Source organism: Caretta caretta, chromosome 7, assembly GCF_965140235.1.
Source record: "Caretta caretta isolate rCarCar2 chromosome 7, rCarCar1.hap1, whole genome shotgun sequence".
Taxonomy (NCBI): Eukaryota; Metazoa; Chordata; order Testudines; family Cheloniidae; genus Caretta; species Caretta caretta.
The window spans coordinates 91,439,978-91,457,158 of NC_134212.1; the positions used below are offsets into that span (position 1 = coordinate 91,439,978).

A 17,181-nucleotide genomic window follows, 5' to 3' on the forward strand; every position below is an offset into this window, starting at 1 on the left:
TTACTGGTTCTGTGGATGAAGGGAAAGCAGTGGATGTATTGTTTCTTGACTTTAGCAAAGCTTTTGACACGGTCTCCCACAGTATTCTTGTCAGCAAGTTAAAGAAGTATGGACTGGATGAATGCACTATAAGGTGGGTAGAAAGCTGGCTAGATTGTCGGGCTCAACGGGTAGTGATCAATGGCTCCATGTCTAGCTGGCAGCCGGTGTCAAGTGGAGTGCCGCAGGGGTTGGTCCTGGGGCCGGTTTTGTTCAATATCTTCATAAATGATCTGGAGGATGGTGTGGATTGCACTCTCAGCAAATTTGCGGATGATACTAAACTGGGAGGAGTGGTAGATACGCTGGAGGGCAGGGATAGGATACAGAGGGACCTAGACAAATTGGAGGATTGGGCCAAAAGAAATCTGATGAGGTTCAATAAGGATAAGTGCAGGGTCCTGCACTTAGGACAGAAGAACCCAATGCACAGCTACAGACTAGGGACCGAATGGCTAGGCAGCAGTTCTGCGGAAAAGGACCTAGGGGTGACAGTGGACGAGAAGCTGGATATGAGTCAACAGTGTGCCCTTGTTGCCAAGAAGGCCAATGGCATTTTGGGATGTATAAGTAGGGGCATAGCGAGCAGATCGAGGGACGTGATCGTTCCCCTCTATTCGACATTGGTGAGGCCTCATCTGGAGTACTGTGTCCAGTTTTGGGCCCCACACTACAAGAAGGATGTGGAGAAATTGGAGAGAGTCCAGCGAAGGGCAACAAAAATGATTAGGGGTCTGGAACACATGACTTATGAGGAGAGGCTGAAGGAACTGGGATTGTTTAGTCTGCAGAAGAGAAGAATGAGGGGGGATCTGATAGCTGCTTTCAACTACCTGAGAGGTGGTTCCAGAGAGGATGGTTCTAGACTATTCTCAGTGGTAGAAGAGGACAGGACAAGGAGTAATAGTCTCAAGTTGCAGTGGGGGAGGTTTAGGTTGGATATTAGGAAAAACTTTTTCACTAGGAGGGTGGTGAAACACTGGAATGCGTTACCTAGGGAGGTGGTAGAATCTCCTTCCTTAGAAGTTTTTAAGGTCAGGCTTGACAAAGCCCTGGCTGGTCCTGCTTTGAGCAGGGGGTTGGACTAGATGACCTCCTGAGGTCCCTTCCAACCCTGATATTCTATGATTCTATGCCATATAAAATAAAATTGTTGACCCTTGTCTGCTAATGATGGTAAAATCTTCAAAAGTAATTGATCAGGGTTAATAGTTTGTGAATCTGGATGAGCTTTTTAAAGCAGGTTTTCAAATGTATCCTTTTAAAACCAAAAGAATTAATGCAATTTTGCCATAGGAATGAAGTTAAGCTTACATTTTATTTCAGCCTAAGTGTAACAAAAAAAAAAAATTAAAAAAATCCCACAACTCATCCTATGGTCAACTACACATACTTCAGTTGTGTGAGGAAAAACATCTTTTTTCAAAGAAGTTTTACAGTTCTTCAGCAAAAAGGTATAATATAAAATTAGGAAAGAGGGATTTTATCAGTGGGGGACGGGGTGTAGAGATGAGGCTAAAATGTAGATTGTTGCTATTTTTGAGGTCAGACATTAAGGTATTTCTGCATCCAGAAGCTGAAAGGTCAAGTTTAGCATCAATACATGATCTAGAAGTTACTGAAAAACAAACACCCACCACTGCTTTCAAGCCTTCTAGGCTATATGGAAAACATATTACTCACTAAACATTTGTCCCAGGAGGGAGCAAATTTCAGAATTATTCAGCGTCTTTACATTTTTTGGAAAGGTACACATGTCAAATCCAATGTTAAGCCTCTAAGGCCCATCTCCATCAAGCAAAACCTGATGTACAGAAAAAGATTGTTTGCTTTTGGAAGGAAAAGGGGAAACAGACTTCTGGAATAATGGAAATGTATCTGTTTAGTAGTGAGACAAGCAAAACTGAAAGCATTTATTTGGTATGCTTTGCTCTATTGAGGCTAATATTTCTATGTTTAAATAGTATATTTTAATACAGATATTGTCTGCCAATAAATCATCTTCTTCATCACCTGAAAAAATGGGAACCAAGCTTAGCAGCCTGAACACAGTTCTCTGTTACGAGAGGGCCTCTCTTTGCTACTCCAGCAGCACAAAGGAGCTTTAAAACAGATGGATCTGGTCAGCTGGGAGTTATCCTACAGAGAGGGCATCCCCAGGTCATGGAGAAACTCTGTCCCACCAACCCTCACAGCACTTAATGTAGGGAGTGTGGCTGGAGCATGTCTATGCTCCAGCAATTCTGGGTTGCCAAAATGGCCCCAAGCAAGATGTGCTTGTCTACACAGAAAAGCTGCACCATGTTAATGCCAGATGTGATTTTTAAATTGCTTTAGTTAAACTGGTATAAAAATCGGTGTAGACTTGTTTTGGTAGCTTATTATTTATTATTATTAAATAAATATACTGTTGTGTATTTCTGTTAGAAAAGGCAAGGTGAAAGAAATGTGCCTTGCACTTGGAGCAGAAAATGGTGAGGTTTGTGATGGTCCGTAGTTCCTGGGGGAGTTCATTCCACAGTCTCAGACCACACCTGGAGAAGGTTCTGTCTCCTGCACTGATGAACTTCACTCCTATCATTGAGAATTCCTTCATGCTAAAGGAGCTTAGTTGTTGACCATGGTCTTTGTCCTGGAGCTTTAGACGGTCTTTTAGGTATCCTGGACCCAAGTCCTGGAGTGCTTTGAAGATAAGGACTATCTTAAACTTAGTTCAAAATTGTATTGGAGGCCAGTGTAGACAGCAGAGGATAGGTGTGATGTGCTCACGGCAGCCTGTGTTGCTCAGTAGATGTGCTGCTGCAGCATTTTATACTAGCTGGAGTTACCTGAATGCAGAAAATGTTTTGCTCAGGTATATCACATTGCAACAATCCAGTTGAGAAGCGATGAAGGCATGAATAACTGAGGACAGGTCTTCATCCAAGAGGATGGGATGAAGTCCTCTAGCCAACCGGAGATGGCAGAAAGCATTACTTGTGGCCATTGCAATGTGAGAGCTCAGCATCAGTGAGGAATCCAAAAGTACTCCTAGAGTGAGGACTGCAAGAGTATGGACTGCATTGGCTAATTGTGGATATGAACCTTCAAGCAAAGGAGACTGCACCATGGCTGCAAACAGCTCAAAATACTTTCCTCTGCCCACCAGCAGCACCCTGGGTTTGCTCAGATTCAATTCAGCCAGCTGTACCTCATCCATGATCTGATCTCATCCAAACACTGGGCTATCTTGGTAGTAGTGGTGCGGTCTGTAGGTAATGAAGGACAGGTAGAGCTCTGTTTGGCACTTGAATCCATCTCGGCTGACCGGTTCACCTAGTGGTTGCATGTAGATGTTGAAAAGGACCAGAGAGAGAATTGATCCCTTTGAAACCCCCACAAATAAGCCTCTAATCTTGTACTTGTCAATATAGCCAAATACATACATGTGAGACACTATTATATTTTCCAGCTTTGTGTTTTATTTGTAATGTTTCAGTCTGGCCAAAAACTCTGCGAACTATCAGGACAGGGACTCTGTCTTTCAGCTGACAAGGGTAGGCAGTATTTGGAATCAGATCAAAATACAAACTGGACCCAATTTCCTGCATGTATCATATTTTATTCTCCTGATATTTTGTATACATATACACTCACACAGATGGCTTGATCCTCTAGCCCTTACTCATATGAAAAGTCCCACTGAAGTCAATGTGACTATTCATATGACTTTAACAGGACTTCTCACATGCTTAATTAATAGCTACAGGAGCAGGTCCAAAATAATCATACTAGGTAAGCAGACATGTAAAAAAAAAGATCCAGAAGGGTCAAACACAGTCTGCCAGCCAAATGTATCCTACTTGTTGTATGCATTGTCCTGTATGATTATGTTCCAGTTGTTCAGAATTTAAGTTATTAAACAACAAGCAGTAACTTTCTAGCCCTCATGGTGGTGAAGAAAACCAAATGTTAAACAAAGGTAACCTCTCTGAGAGAGTGTGAAACAATGACTCTGAGTTGTGAACTCCATTGCCCCATTAACCTAATCTGCATGTCAGTTTTAAAGTTCACTTCAATGTCAACATTAAGTACTTCATTGCTGACCATTTTAGCAAATACAACAGGGAAGGGGTGGGATTAGGAGTTGCTACAGCAAAGGAAATGCAGAGGGAAGAACAAAGGTGACACACACAAAGACAAAGAGGGGGAAAGAAACGGAGAAAGAAGGATGGGAAGTAAAAGACAGAAATACCAGTGTTCCTAAAGGAAGCCTATTTTCCCACTGAGCAATGCTGAATATGACAATTAGGTACTCAGCAAATAATAAAGAATATAACTAACCTTTTAATTATTACCAAGAGCCACATTCTGTTAATCCTGATCTTCATGCAAAACTCCCTTTGACATTACTAGGGGTCTTGCTCTGTATTGAGAGATATCTATATTTATACCCTGGCCTACCAACCACACTTAAAATTGGAATTTGGCCCTCTCTGAATGTTTGTCACCCCTAGTAGAGTCTACGAGTTGTTCTGGTGACATCAGTTCATGTGGTTTATTCTCAAAACATCAAACATTTATTATTAGAATGCTTCCATCTGAAATGTTAATTTATACTTCATGTTTTGAAAATGCCATATTGTTATCAACAATTTGTCACATTAAAGCTAATAACCTTTAAATATTTGCATGTAGTTTTAAAAGAGCACAAACAATAAGTCATACGGTATTATATCATAACACTAAGCACATGACAACCAGCTGAAACTACAGTATTGTCCCTGTCTACAGTACACTTTTCAGTCATGTTATGTAATGTGACTGAACCTAATTGTTCACTTAAGTTTGGACAAGCCCTGCTGTGCCTTCCTGGAATAGGATCAAATTTAAACATTCTATCTTTCTATAAAAATATATGCAATAATGTAAGCCAAAGACTTGGGGAATGGTGAAAAGACATGACCTTTGCTCTCATGATTTATATTGCCATGTCTCCTTGCTGAATTATACTAATTATATTCATATAGCACATGAAAAATCGATATGCAAGGGGAAATAAAATTTTTTTAAACATCTGTTAATAGATTACTCAATTCAAAAGTGTAACTTCTGACTTGGACCAAAATGACTTCTTTAATATTTTAATAAATGAAACTTACCCTAATTTGTTGCATTAATCATTTACTAAATGTTTCAGCTTTACAATGTAAAAACTGCTTATTCTCTAGAACAGACTTGAAAGACAAAAACTTATTAAATTTGTAAATACAAAAAAGAAGAATTTTAGTTGCTTAATAATCCCACTCACAAATGTATATTCATACCTATAATTCTTCAAAAATTATTCATTTCAATGGAGATTCCAGCTGCTTTAGCATCTCTAAAATATTCATTACATAATGTATGTTTTGTAGAGTTGAATCCTTTAATTTACAATTCCTGCTTTGATTTTTATTTTTCTGCACTTATGAGAGACCTTGTAAAATCAGAAAGGTGCCATTTATTTTCTTTATACTGTTCTGCAATTTCAGGAATTGCTAATGAAAGATACGAAGCACAAACACAACCACTGGCTACAGTTAAAATCTATGCACAAACCTAGTTGAAATTGTTTTAGGCCTACAGATTTAGCTGTCCCAAAGATTATTTAACCACTGCCACCTACTGTTTTTTTAAAGATGTTGCAACAAACTAACCAGAATTTCCTAATTTGCCACAAGACAATTCCGGTATACTTCCAGGTTCAGAAAGCTTCTAATCTGTCAAGTGCCAAAGGCTTTTCAATGAAAAAAATAGGAGTCTAGTTTTATTCACTTTCTTGGTAACTCCACTCTAGCTGCAAGGAAACACTGTATTCATACAATTTATTTGTGAATACCAGCTAATACCGAAGGATACTTTCAAAAGAAATCAGTATAATTGGTTACATAAGAACTGCTTTTCCGTTCACACTTTTAAAAATTAAATTGAGATCAACATCTTATGGGATCCATTACCGTTGATTACTCCTTTTTCCTCAGCTACTACAACAAAACACAACTGCTTAGACTTATTTGTGGTTGGGGTGGGAATGAAGTACAGAAGTTCAGCTACGTACCCTTCTGTACCCTCTCCTTCTGGACTCTTCAAGGAAGAAAAGATGACAAAAATGTCCCACCTAAAGGACACAGCTAAATGGAAATACTGCGAATTGACTAAAATGACCTTTGAAGCATGCCCCAAAAGAAGAGCAACTCTGCAGCAGACAGCCGTAACACCAACCATCACAAATAATAGTTCTGGAATGGAAGCCAAGAAGCAGCTAATTTACGGCCATCTCCTTCCTTTGCAACACCCCCCTCCCCTCCAAATGCACACAAAGGTGTCTAAATTCTCAGTTTAGTCTATCCCTGGAATTGTTATTAAATATCAACGGAGAGGGCAGAGGCCAGAAAGAGAGAATATGTCCCAATGTAATAGAGGTCTTACAGTTTTTTAGCGTGGTTCATTAGTTCACTTTGTTAAGCTTCAAGTTTTTCAGATGAAAACCTTTGCCCAGGCAAATTAAACTTAGTTTTTCCAAATGTCTCTCACTGTTGTATAGTCTGATGTTTTAGTCTGAAAATTTGGTAAGTAAATGTACATTGTTTTAAAACAAAGCGCTTCAAACTGGCCAACTGACAGACACCTCACTTCTGTTAGCGGGGTGTAAATAAACAAATGGGTCAGCCCATAAAAGAGAAGTCCCTGGCCCTTTTCTAATTGATAAGCCTGATTTTATTAATCTGTCAAAGTTGCAAATTAAACTCTAAAATTACCTGTAAGGAAACAGTTAGGCTTCTTAAAGTCAGGCTTTTTAATTGATATTTAGGCACTTAAATTAAAGCTGCCTGATTAACAGAAGTCCTGAGCACCCACAAACCCTAATGAAGTTACTGGGAGCAGCAGGTTTTAGTCATGTTGAATAAAATCTGGCCACTTTTATTCAGGTACCTAAACATAGATGTTGGAGCCTCAGAGAAACAACTCTGTAAACGTTGGGTCAAATTTTCCAATTAGTCTGTTTTTTAGAAAAACATGCTATATGTTTAGTGGCTTTCAGTCATAAGTAATATGGAATAACAATTAAAGTACAATATTCAGGCAGCTAACTATTCTAAGCTGGGGGAAAAGTACAGTAAGAACAGAGCATTTCCATATTAAAGGAGACAGAAGGAACAAGTCCCATTAGTTCTGAAAGGAAAAGACTTGTCAGACACATCTGATTAGCAATTTGCTGCATTCAAGATCAATGAACACTTTAATAGATTCTTAACTTTTGATGTAAACACTGGCACACACTAACCGATCTAAACCTCTGAGGTCTCTAGCACCACTTTCGTTTCACAATCCTCACCTACAGGTTTGTACAAACAATATCTTATCAAAAGCCATTCAGTAGGTGATAGCGACAAACACATTTAAACACGGTTGGGTCTAGCATAATTTACACAGTTGGAATGGGTAGGAATGCTTGCAGCAATGCTAGAGACTCACTGTTTGTGAGCAAAGGTTCTCAGAACAAAATCCTGGTTCATTCTGGCCAAGAAAGGAAAACCATTGCTAGCAGTGCGGGGAGGACCTAACTGAGGACCTCTAGGCCAGAGTGACAGCAGAGAGGGAGAACACAGCACCTGGTGAAAGGGCAGCAGCTGGGCAGTCAGATTTTAATTTCATTAAGAATTTGTCAAAAGATGGATGATGATACATCAGAAAGCAAAGGAATGTATTGCTGAATGTGGGGGCTAACAGCATGATTAAGGCTCTCTGTGGATTTGAGGACAGGTGACTTATCTCCCTTTAATGTCACACCTCCCCTTCCCTCATTGCAGTTATCACACATTTCTTCTTTAAGTACCTCTATATTTATCATGGTAACAATAAAAAGAAAAGGAGGACTTGTGGCACCTTAGAGACTAGCAAATTTATTTGAGCATAAGCTTTCGTGAGCTACAGCTCACTTCATCGGAAGTTTTCAGTGGAAAATACTGAAAATTTTCCACTGAATGCATCCGATGAAGTAAGCTATAGCTCACAAAAGCTTATGCTCAAATAAATGTGTTAGTCTCTAAGGTGCCAAAGTCCTCCTGTTCTTTTTGCAGATACAAACTAACACAGCTGTTACTCTGAAACCATGGTAACAATGTTACAATGCCACTGAGCCTTCTCTTTGTCTCTTGGCTTCAGTTTCTGACTTGTAGTGTATCAAAGTCCTGCGATGTGAGCAATTAAACTAAGGGCATCTCAAGCCTTAGTTCTAAACCATTCCTTTTCTTCAAAATATCCTGCCTCGCACTTACACAATTATACAACTTAAATCCACTAAAACAAAAAGCTTCACTGAAACCGGTTAAGGCTTGGGTACATAAATCACCAGCATAGCCCTAAATATCTCAGCAACACAGTAGGTACATCCTAAGCTCTTCTTTTGCAATTCACAACTATGATTTCACCTCCTCTGTTCCCTCTTCCACAGCCACTGCTGACACACACATGCCTCCACACCAAACAAAACATGCAATCTCAGTTCTAATAACAGATTCTTAGCCCTGGTCTACACTACGAGTTTATGTCGAATTTAGCAGCATTAGGTCGATTTAATCCTGCACCCGTCCACATGACAAGCCTGTTTTGTCAATTTAAAGGGCTCTTAAAATAGATTTCTGTACTCCTCCCTGGCCCGGGGAGTAGCGCTAAAGTCGACCTCGCTGGGTTGAATTTAGGGTAGTGTGGGCGCAATTCGATGGTATTGGCCTCCGGGAGCTATCCCAGAGTGCTCCATTGTGACTGCTCTGGACAGCACTCTCAACTCAGATACACTGACCAGGTAGACAGGAAAAGCCCTTTTGAATTTCATTTCCTGTTTGGCCAGCGTGGCGAGCTGATCAGCACAAGTGACCATGGAGTCCCAGAATCGCAAAAGAGCTCCAGCATGGACTGAACGGGAGGCACTGTATGTGATCACTGTATGGGGAGAAGAATCCGTGCAGGCAGAACTCCAATCAAAAAGACAAAATGCCAGTATATTTGCCAAAATCTCCAAGAGCATGATGGACAGAGGCCACAACAGGGATACACAGCAGTGCCACATGAAAGTTAAGGAGCTGAGGCAAGCCTACCAAAAAACAAAGGATGCAAACGGTCGCTGTGGGTTAGACCCCATACATGCTGCTTCTATGATGAGCTGCATGCAATTCTAGGGGGGGACCCTACCACTTCCCCACCACTGTCCGTGGACACCTGCAAGGGGGGAGTCCTCACGTAACAGGGATGAGGATTTTGTGGATGAGGAAGATGAGGAGGAGGAGGTTGAGGATAGCACACAGCAGGCAAGCGGAGAATTCCTTCTCCCCAGCAGCCAGGAACTGTTCATCGCCCTGGAGCCGATACCCTCCCAAGGCGAGCTCCCGGATCATGAAGCCGGAGAAGGCACCTCTGGTGAGTGTACCTTTGTAAATATAATACAGGGTTTAAAAGCAAGCGTGTTTAACGATTAATTTGCCCTGAAACTTGGGATGCATTCACGGCCAGTATAGCTACTGGAAAAGTCTGTTAACGTGTCTGGGGATGGAGCTGAAATCCTCCAGGGACATCTCCATGAAGCTCTCCTGGTACAGGTACTCTCTGTGTTAGCCTCTGGAGAGTGATATCATTCATGATCACCTGGTTGAAATATGGGAAATTTGTTTAAGGGGACATTCAGAGGTGCCCGTTCCTGCTGGGCTATTTGCCTTTGGCTGAAAAGAAATCATCCCCACTGTTAGCCACGCGGTGGGGGGAGGCCCTTTCATGCTGAGCTGTTCGTGTTTGGCTGACAGGGATCTTCCCTGATACTAGCCATGCAGTGGGGGGGAAGCGATCATCCCAGAGAACTGGGGGAGGGGGAGGTTGGGTTGTGCTGCACATTCACCCAAAACCACAGCCCCTCCTTTTAAATGGCCAACCCAAAGGGCTTTGTTTGGTATGGGAATGGAGAGTACTGCTGTTTGAAACAGTTCCCACATGTTATGAAGGCTGAAGAAGCCGAAACCCTTTGCCTTACCATGACTGCCTGGAAGCCAAATTCTGTTGCCCAGCCGAGCGTGTGATGTCTCACACCAAACCAGGAGGCACTCAATATAAGAGGCAAAATGCGACCTTGTACCAAAAGCACATATGCTATGTAATGTGAATCGCTTGATTCAGTGTGAAATAGTCTTTCCTTTGTTCTCTAAAATGTATCATTTAAATACTACTCTCCCTTTTTTCCCTCCTGCAGCTGCTGTTTCTACGCTCCCCCTATCATCTCCGTCCCAGAGGCTAGCGCAGATTAGAAGGCGAAAAAAAATGCACTCAAGATTAAATGTTCTCAGAGCTCATGCAGTCCTCCCGCACTGAAAGAGCTCAGCAGAATGCGTGGAGGCAAACAATGGCAGAATCCAGAAAAGTGTTAAATGAACGCATTGAGAGGAGGGAGGAGAGCGATGAGAGGAAGCAGGATGCAATGCTGAGGCTAATGGGGGAACAAACTGACATGCTCAGGTGTCTGGTGGAGCTGCAGGAAAGGCAGCAGGAGCACAGACCGCCGGTGCAGCCCCTGTATAACTGCCTGCCCTCCTCCCCAAGTTCCATATCCTCCTCACCCAGATGCCCAAGAATGTGGGGAGGGAGGCTACAGGCACCCAGCCACTCCATCCCAGAGGATTGCCCAAGCAACAGAAAGCTGGCATTCAATAAGTTTTGAAGTACAGTGTGGCCTTGTCCTTCCCTCATCCACTACCCCACCCAGGGCTTCCCTCCTCACCCACCCCTCCCGGACTACCTTGCGAGTTTTCCCCCTATTTGTGTGATGAATTAATAAAGAATGCATGATTTTGAAACAATAATAACTTTATTGCCTCTGAAACCAGTGATTGAAGGGAGGGAGGGTGATTGGCTTACAGGGAAGTAGAGGCAACCAAGCGGGCGGGTTTTCATCAAGGAGAAACAAACAGAACTGTCACACCGTAGCCTGGCCAGTCATGAAACTGGTTTTCAAAGCTTCTCTGATGCGCAGGGCGCGCAGTTGTGCTCTTCTAATCGCCCTGGTGTCTGGCTGTGTGTAATCGGCCATCAGGCGATTTGCCTCAACCTCCCACCCCGCCATAAACGTCTCCCCCTTACTCTCACAGATATTGTGGAGTACACAGCAAACAGAAATAACAATGGGAATACTGGTTTCGCTGAGGTCTAACTTAGTCAGTAAACTGCGCCAGTGAGCTTTTAAACATCCAAATGCACATTCTACCACCATTCTGCACTTGCTCAGCCTATAGTTGAACTGCTCCTTACTACTGTCCAGGGTGCCTGTGTACGGCTTCATGAGCCAGGGCATTAAGGGGTAGGCTGGGTCCTCAAGGATAACTATAGGCATTTCAACATCCCCAACGGTAATTTTCTGGTCTGGGAAGTAAGTTCCTTCCTGCAGCTGTTCAAACAGACCAGAGTTCCTGAAGATGCGAGCGTCATGCACCTTTCCCGGCCATCCCATGCTGATGTCGGTGAAAAGTCCGTTGTGATCCACCAGTGCTTGCAGCACCATTGAAAAGTACCCCTTGCGGTTTACGTACTGGCTGCCAAGGTGGTCCGGTGCCAAGGTAGAGATATGCGTTCCGTCTATCTCCCCACCACATTTAGGGAACCCCATTGCAGCAAATCCATCCACTATGACCTGCATATTTCCCAGAGTCACTACCCTTGATAGCAGTAACTCAGTGATTGCGTTGGCTACTTGGATCCCAACAGCCCCCACAGTAGATTTGCCCACTCCAAATTGATTCCCGACTGACTGGTAGCTGTCTGGCGTTGCAAGCTTCTGGAGGGCTATCGCCACTCGCTTCTCAACTGCGAGGGCTGCTCGCATCTTGGTATTCTTGTGCTTCAGGGCAGGGAAAAGCAAGTCACAAAGTTCCATGAAAGTGCCCTTACGCAAGCGAAAGTTTCGCAGCCACTGGGAATCGTCCCAGACCTGCAACACTATGCTGTCCCACCAGTCTGTGCTTGTTTCCCGGGCCCAGAATCGGCGTTCCACGGTAGGAACCTGCCCCATTACCACCATGATGTCCAAATTGCCAGGGCCCGTGCTTTGAGAGAAGTCTGTGTCCATGTCCTCAACACTATCATGATCACGCTATCGTCGCCTCCTCGCCTGCTTTTGCAGGTTCTGCACATACTGCAGGATAATGTGCGAGGTGTTTACAATGCTCACAACAGCAACAGTGAGCTGAGCGGCCTCCATGCTTGCCATGGTATGTTGTCTGCAGGAAAGCAGAGTTGCAGCGGAAGCGGTGGATGACAACGAATGCCACGAGAATAGATATTTGTACAGAACAACGAGAGGACCTGCGAGGTGGGTTCATGGCACCGAGAGAGCAGAGTTGCAGCGGAAGCGGTGGATGACGACAACGGTTAGCAGACCTACTGCACCATCTGCTAACAGCAGTATGGTGTCTGCACGGAAAAAAGGTGCAAAACGATGCTCTGCCATTGCTTTCACGGAGGGAGGGCCAACTGATGAAATGTACCCAAAACCACCCGCGACAACGTTTTTGCCCCATCAGGCACTGGGAGCTCAACCCAGAATTCCAATGGGCAGCGGAGACTGCGGGAACTGTGAGATAGCTACCAACAGTGCAATGCTCCAAAAGTCGACGCTAGCCACGGTACTGTGGACACACTCCACTGATTTAATGCGCTTAGTGGAGACACACACAATTGACTATATAAAATTGATTCCTAAAAATCGACTTCTATAAAATCGAACTTATTTCATAGTGTAGACATACCCTTAGACTGCAATGTCTTTGGGGCAGTGACTGTCTTTTGTTCTGTTTGTACAGCACCTAGCACAATGGGGTACTGAGCTAGACTAGACTAGAGCTCCTAGGCGCTACATTAATAGAAATGTACCATCTCTAGGTTTTGAGAGTAATTCACTAACCAGGAACACAATTTTGTCAGGCCTTGATAAGGGGAATCATCCGCACAGCTGTGCAGGGAAACATGGGTAATTCAGCACAATGCCGCCACATATACCACCACAGCTGAACTAATTGTCATGGCTGGTGAAGCAGTAGGTGGCCTCAAAGGAGACTGCTAACCTTGAGTGAGGTGGGCCTTCAGAAAGGTCCCCGTCTTCACTTCTGCCTCTCTCAAGGACATCTATAGCTGCACATTTACTTCTGCTGCAGTATAAGCATTGCAAGAGCAAACCAGCTGGCAGCTTCAGTTGATGGTGCTAGATTTTACTTTTCTTCAGCTACTCAGGCAGATTTGGTGCAACCATAGCTGCCCTGACTAGGGTGACCAGATGTCCTGATTGTATAGGGACAGTCCGGATTTTTGGGTCTTTTTCTTATATTGTTGGATCATATTAAAGAAGTTCTGTATTAAAATCACGAATGAGTTTGATTCCCCATAGTTTAAATTCCAGGGTATTACTAATTAAGAGGTCTCTTGGTTTTTGGTACTGTTTCTCTCCCTCTCTGTGTGAAACTTGCAAGCAGCTAACTGTGTTAGTACAGATGATGTTGAAGTAAAAAGAAAACAGTACAGAGTTTAAGCATAGAAGTTTCTGGTTATCTGGGAATAAAGTACAGATTATCAAGGGGTGCAAAATTTGGTTTAGGAACAGGTGGCGTAAGGAATACATAATCTGCAATCTCCCCGATTGGGGGTAAAAGTTTAACTGGTCAAAGTACAGACATTGAGATATGGGGGTATGTTGTTCATATAATGGCTATGTTCAGGTGTGGAGTATAATTAGTGGATACGATGATGAGGATGGATTTACCCTCATTTGGTGGGATTTAATGTTCAGTGAGTTTATGGTTCCAGTTCATATGGTCCAATGGAAAAAGTCTCTCAGTCCCTTTCCCATAGTTGATGCATGATGTCATATCGGCTCACACCTCCTGGTACTGTCGGTGGCCAGTGATGTGTTCAATGTAGATGTCCCGGGACCATCGGATGGTGTCCAAGACCATGAGGTGCCACATGAGCCGTGCGTAGCATCGACCGATCCCACAGGTCTACAGCACATGCTCGTTGCAGGGGTCCCAAGTGCCCAGGGCTCCGACGATCAGGGCATCCATCTGCACCTCGTAGCCCTTCGCTCTAAGGATGTCGGCCGGGGGGGCATATTTTTCCAGCTTACGAGCTCGGGCTTCACGGAAGGCCAGGCTCCTGTTCTCAAAGGAGACTGTGACGTCAATGAGGATGATCTTTTTCTGGGCCTCGTCGGTGACTACCATGTCAGGTCGCAACTGGCTGTCAGTACCGGGGATGGCGCAGTTCAAGGCGACCTCCCCCAGGTGCGGTGCGATGGCTTTCACCAGGCAGTTCTGGATGGTGTTGTGGCACAGCTGCCAGGCTCTGGACAGGGTCTCGGAGTAGCTGCATTTCCTGCAACACTTGTCTCGGTTCCCGTGGCGGACGTCACCGTTGAGTGGGACGCAGTTAAGCCGGGCACGGTGGATGAACTGCCAGTCGGTGAAACGGGTGAAGCCGCCCCCGGCAAGGAAGTGGTTGCTGGCATCCCACTTGCTGGTCAGTTCGAAGGCTTTACCCTGGTCCGGTTTACACTTCAGGGTTTCCATGTAAAGCGAGTGGATGGCTGCCTTCAGGGTTCTCTCCAGCATGCTCCTGGTGCTCGGGGTGATGATGGCATTGTCGTCGGACCTGATCTGCGGCACCAGGACTCCCAGCTCCTGGTGCTCCTCGCATCACTCCCAGCGGCAGCCGATGCGCTTCCCCAGGCAACGCATGGCATTGCGAGCGCAGGACCACAGTGAAGCGATGTCGCGCCCGTCCCATCCGAATTCGCCATCCAGGGAACTGCTCAGGAAGGTGGCGGTGTCTTGGTTGGAGGGGGCTCTGCCGATCCACTTCTTTGTTGAGTCATGGAGGACATTTGCCGCGATGTTCCTTACCATGGAGTCGGGACACGTCAGCAGGCGAAAGGCGTGGGTGATCATCGCGATGTCACACAGGTCACCCATGCAGGGGACGTTGGCACCATCGTGCCTGTGAGCAATGTAGACCAGCTCGTTGCTGGCTCTCTGGGGAAGGAACAGCCACTTCTTCACCAACTGCCGGATGATCTTGTCTGCCTTGTTGAGGGGTACATTCGCCACGGCGGATCCCCTTAGGACGAACGAGATGCAGGGGATCAGGAAGGTGTTCAGGGCGGTTATCTTCTGCCACGGTGCTAGCAGGGAGGTGTCAATCTTGGCGGCATTCTGCAAGTTCATCTGGATGGTGTTCTCGGGTGTCTGCCAGACACGGAAACTCGTCAGCATGCCGAGGTGCTGGTACGCCTGCCCCTCTACCAGGTGGATGACAAACTTGCCCTGGATCTGGAACCCTGTCGTCTACACCGACTCCCTTTTGCTGCCGTCCATGTGGAGAGCTGCGCACTTCTTTGCATTGAAGCGGAGCCCCATCCAATCGGCAGCTCAACTGCTGGCATTTAGCATACGTTGAAGGTTCTCTGGGTCGTCTGCGGACAGGACCAGGTCATCCAAGTAAGCCAGGACGCTCATCCTTTCACGGTGGAGGTTGAAGCCATCTGTGCCACTGGAGATCGCTCGCAGCAATGGCTCCATGGCAAGGTTAAAGATGATGGGGCTGAGGGGATAGCCCTGCTTAACTCCACTCCGGATTGGGATCTCGGCAGTCTCCCCTTCAACCGAGCGAATGGTGGTGCTGCATCCCTTGTACACCTCTCGGATCACATGAAGGAAGTTCTCTGGCATCCCAAATTCCTGGAGCGTGGCAAAGATGTGGTGGTGGGGCATGGACCCAAAGGCGTTAGCCAGGTCGAGCCACGCTACCGTGCACTGCCTCAGCACCCTTCTGGCCATTTCGATGGTGGCTTGGAGGATAAAGTTGTGTTCATAGCAGCGCTCACAGGACATGAAGCCTTTCTGGATGGCACTGATGGCTCCCCCACTCACCGACCACTCCGTGATCCTCGACACCAGGCAGCTGGCATAGAGCTTGTACATCATGGAGCAGAGGGAGATGGGCCTCCAGTTGCTGGGGTCCTCCGGCTCGCCCTTCTTGTACACCAGTACCATCATGGTCTTCTTCCAGGAGCTGGGAGTCCGGCAGAATCGGTTGCACTGGTTGAAGATGGCGAGGACCAGGCAGCCGGGATCTTGCTTTTTCAAGGAGCTGTAGGGTATGCCGTCTTTCCCAGGAGCTGTGTTTTTTGTTTTTGAGAGTCTGGCCATCACTTCCTTGGGCGTATAGTCAGTTTCCAGGACACCTGCTTCATCGACACGGGGCAGGGGGCAGAGGCACTCTGGGTGCTGCGAGTCATTCCAGGCTATGCGGTCGAATACATCCTTGAAGTAGCTGTAGAGATTCTCAGATGGGATCGTGCAGTAGGGTGAGGGCTCATCTAGGATCTCCCTCATGGCCTTGGAGCGGTTTGCCCAGTACAGCTTTTGGATCCTTGAAGCCGCTGCTGGATCGTAGCGGCAGCTGACGTCTCTACTTCTGGCTCCCCGGTGGTGGTGTTGTGGTTTGGAGCAGGCGTTCTGTGGGCAGGCGGGGCGTTCTCCTGGTTCGAACTTCTCCTGGGAGCGATTTCCGCAGACAGGCCTTGGGTGAGCCTGTCTACGAGGAGGTCGAATTCGTCAAAGGAAGCTGCCGCTTGTAGCTCCTCGGTCCAGGCAGTCTGCCACAGAGTGGCAGCCCTCACCATCGGCTGCTGGCCCGCATGGTCCTCGATCTCATGTGGTGCAGGCTCAAAGCCTGCGTGGTCGGCCTGCCGTCTATCTCGTGGGTCAGGATTCCCTTCAGTTGGGTGCTGGGGCAGGATTTCTGGCGGGATGTTGGCGTTGCTAGTGGTTGGAGAGACGCGGTCTGGCTCGGGGGTTGCTGGGACACCGCTGGTCCTTCTGTGAGTGGCTGCTGCCTGGGTGGTTACTGCTGGAGCGTGAGATCTCCCATAGGCAGTGTCCCGCACAATGGACTTGGGGGCCGTGCTGGGCTGTCTGGCGATGAAGGCCCGGTGCTTTGCTGTGGCTGCTGGGCTGGTTCCTCCAGTAACGTCTGGAGCTCTCAGCGTGCTCTGAGGCTTGGCGCTGGCTCCTCTGGCTGCTGGAGCTCATAGGG

The 17,181-nt window shown here is 45.9% G+C and overlaps 1 protein-coding gene across 13 annotated transcripts in view; it reads right to left on the reverse strand.

The window, feature by feature from the left end:
* Positions 1-17,181, reverse strand: part of RNLS (renalase, FAD dependent amine oxidase) — a 296,512-nt gene that overhangs the window by 265,313 nt on the left and 14,018 nt on the right. The window lies entirely within an intron of this gene.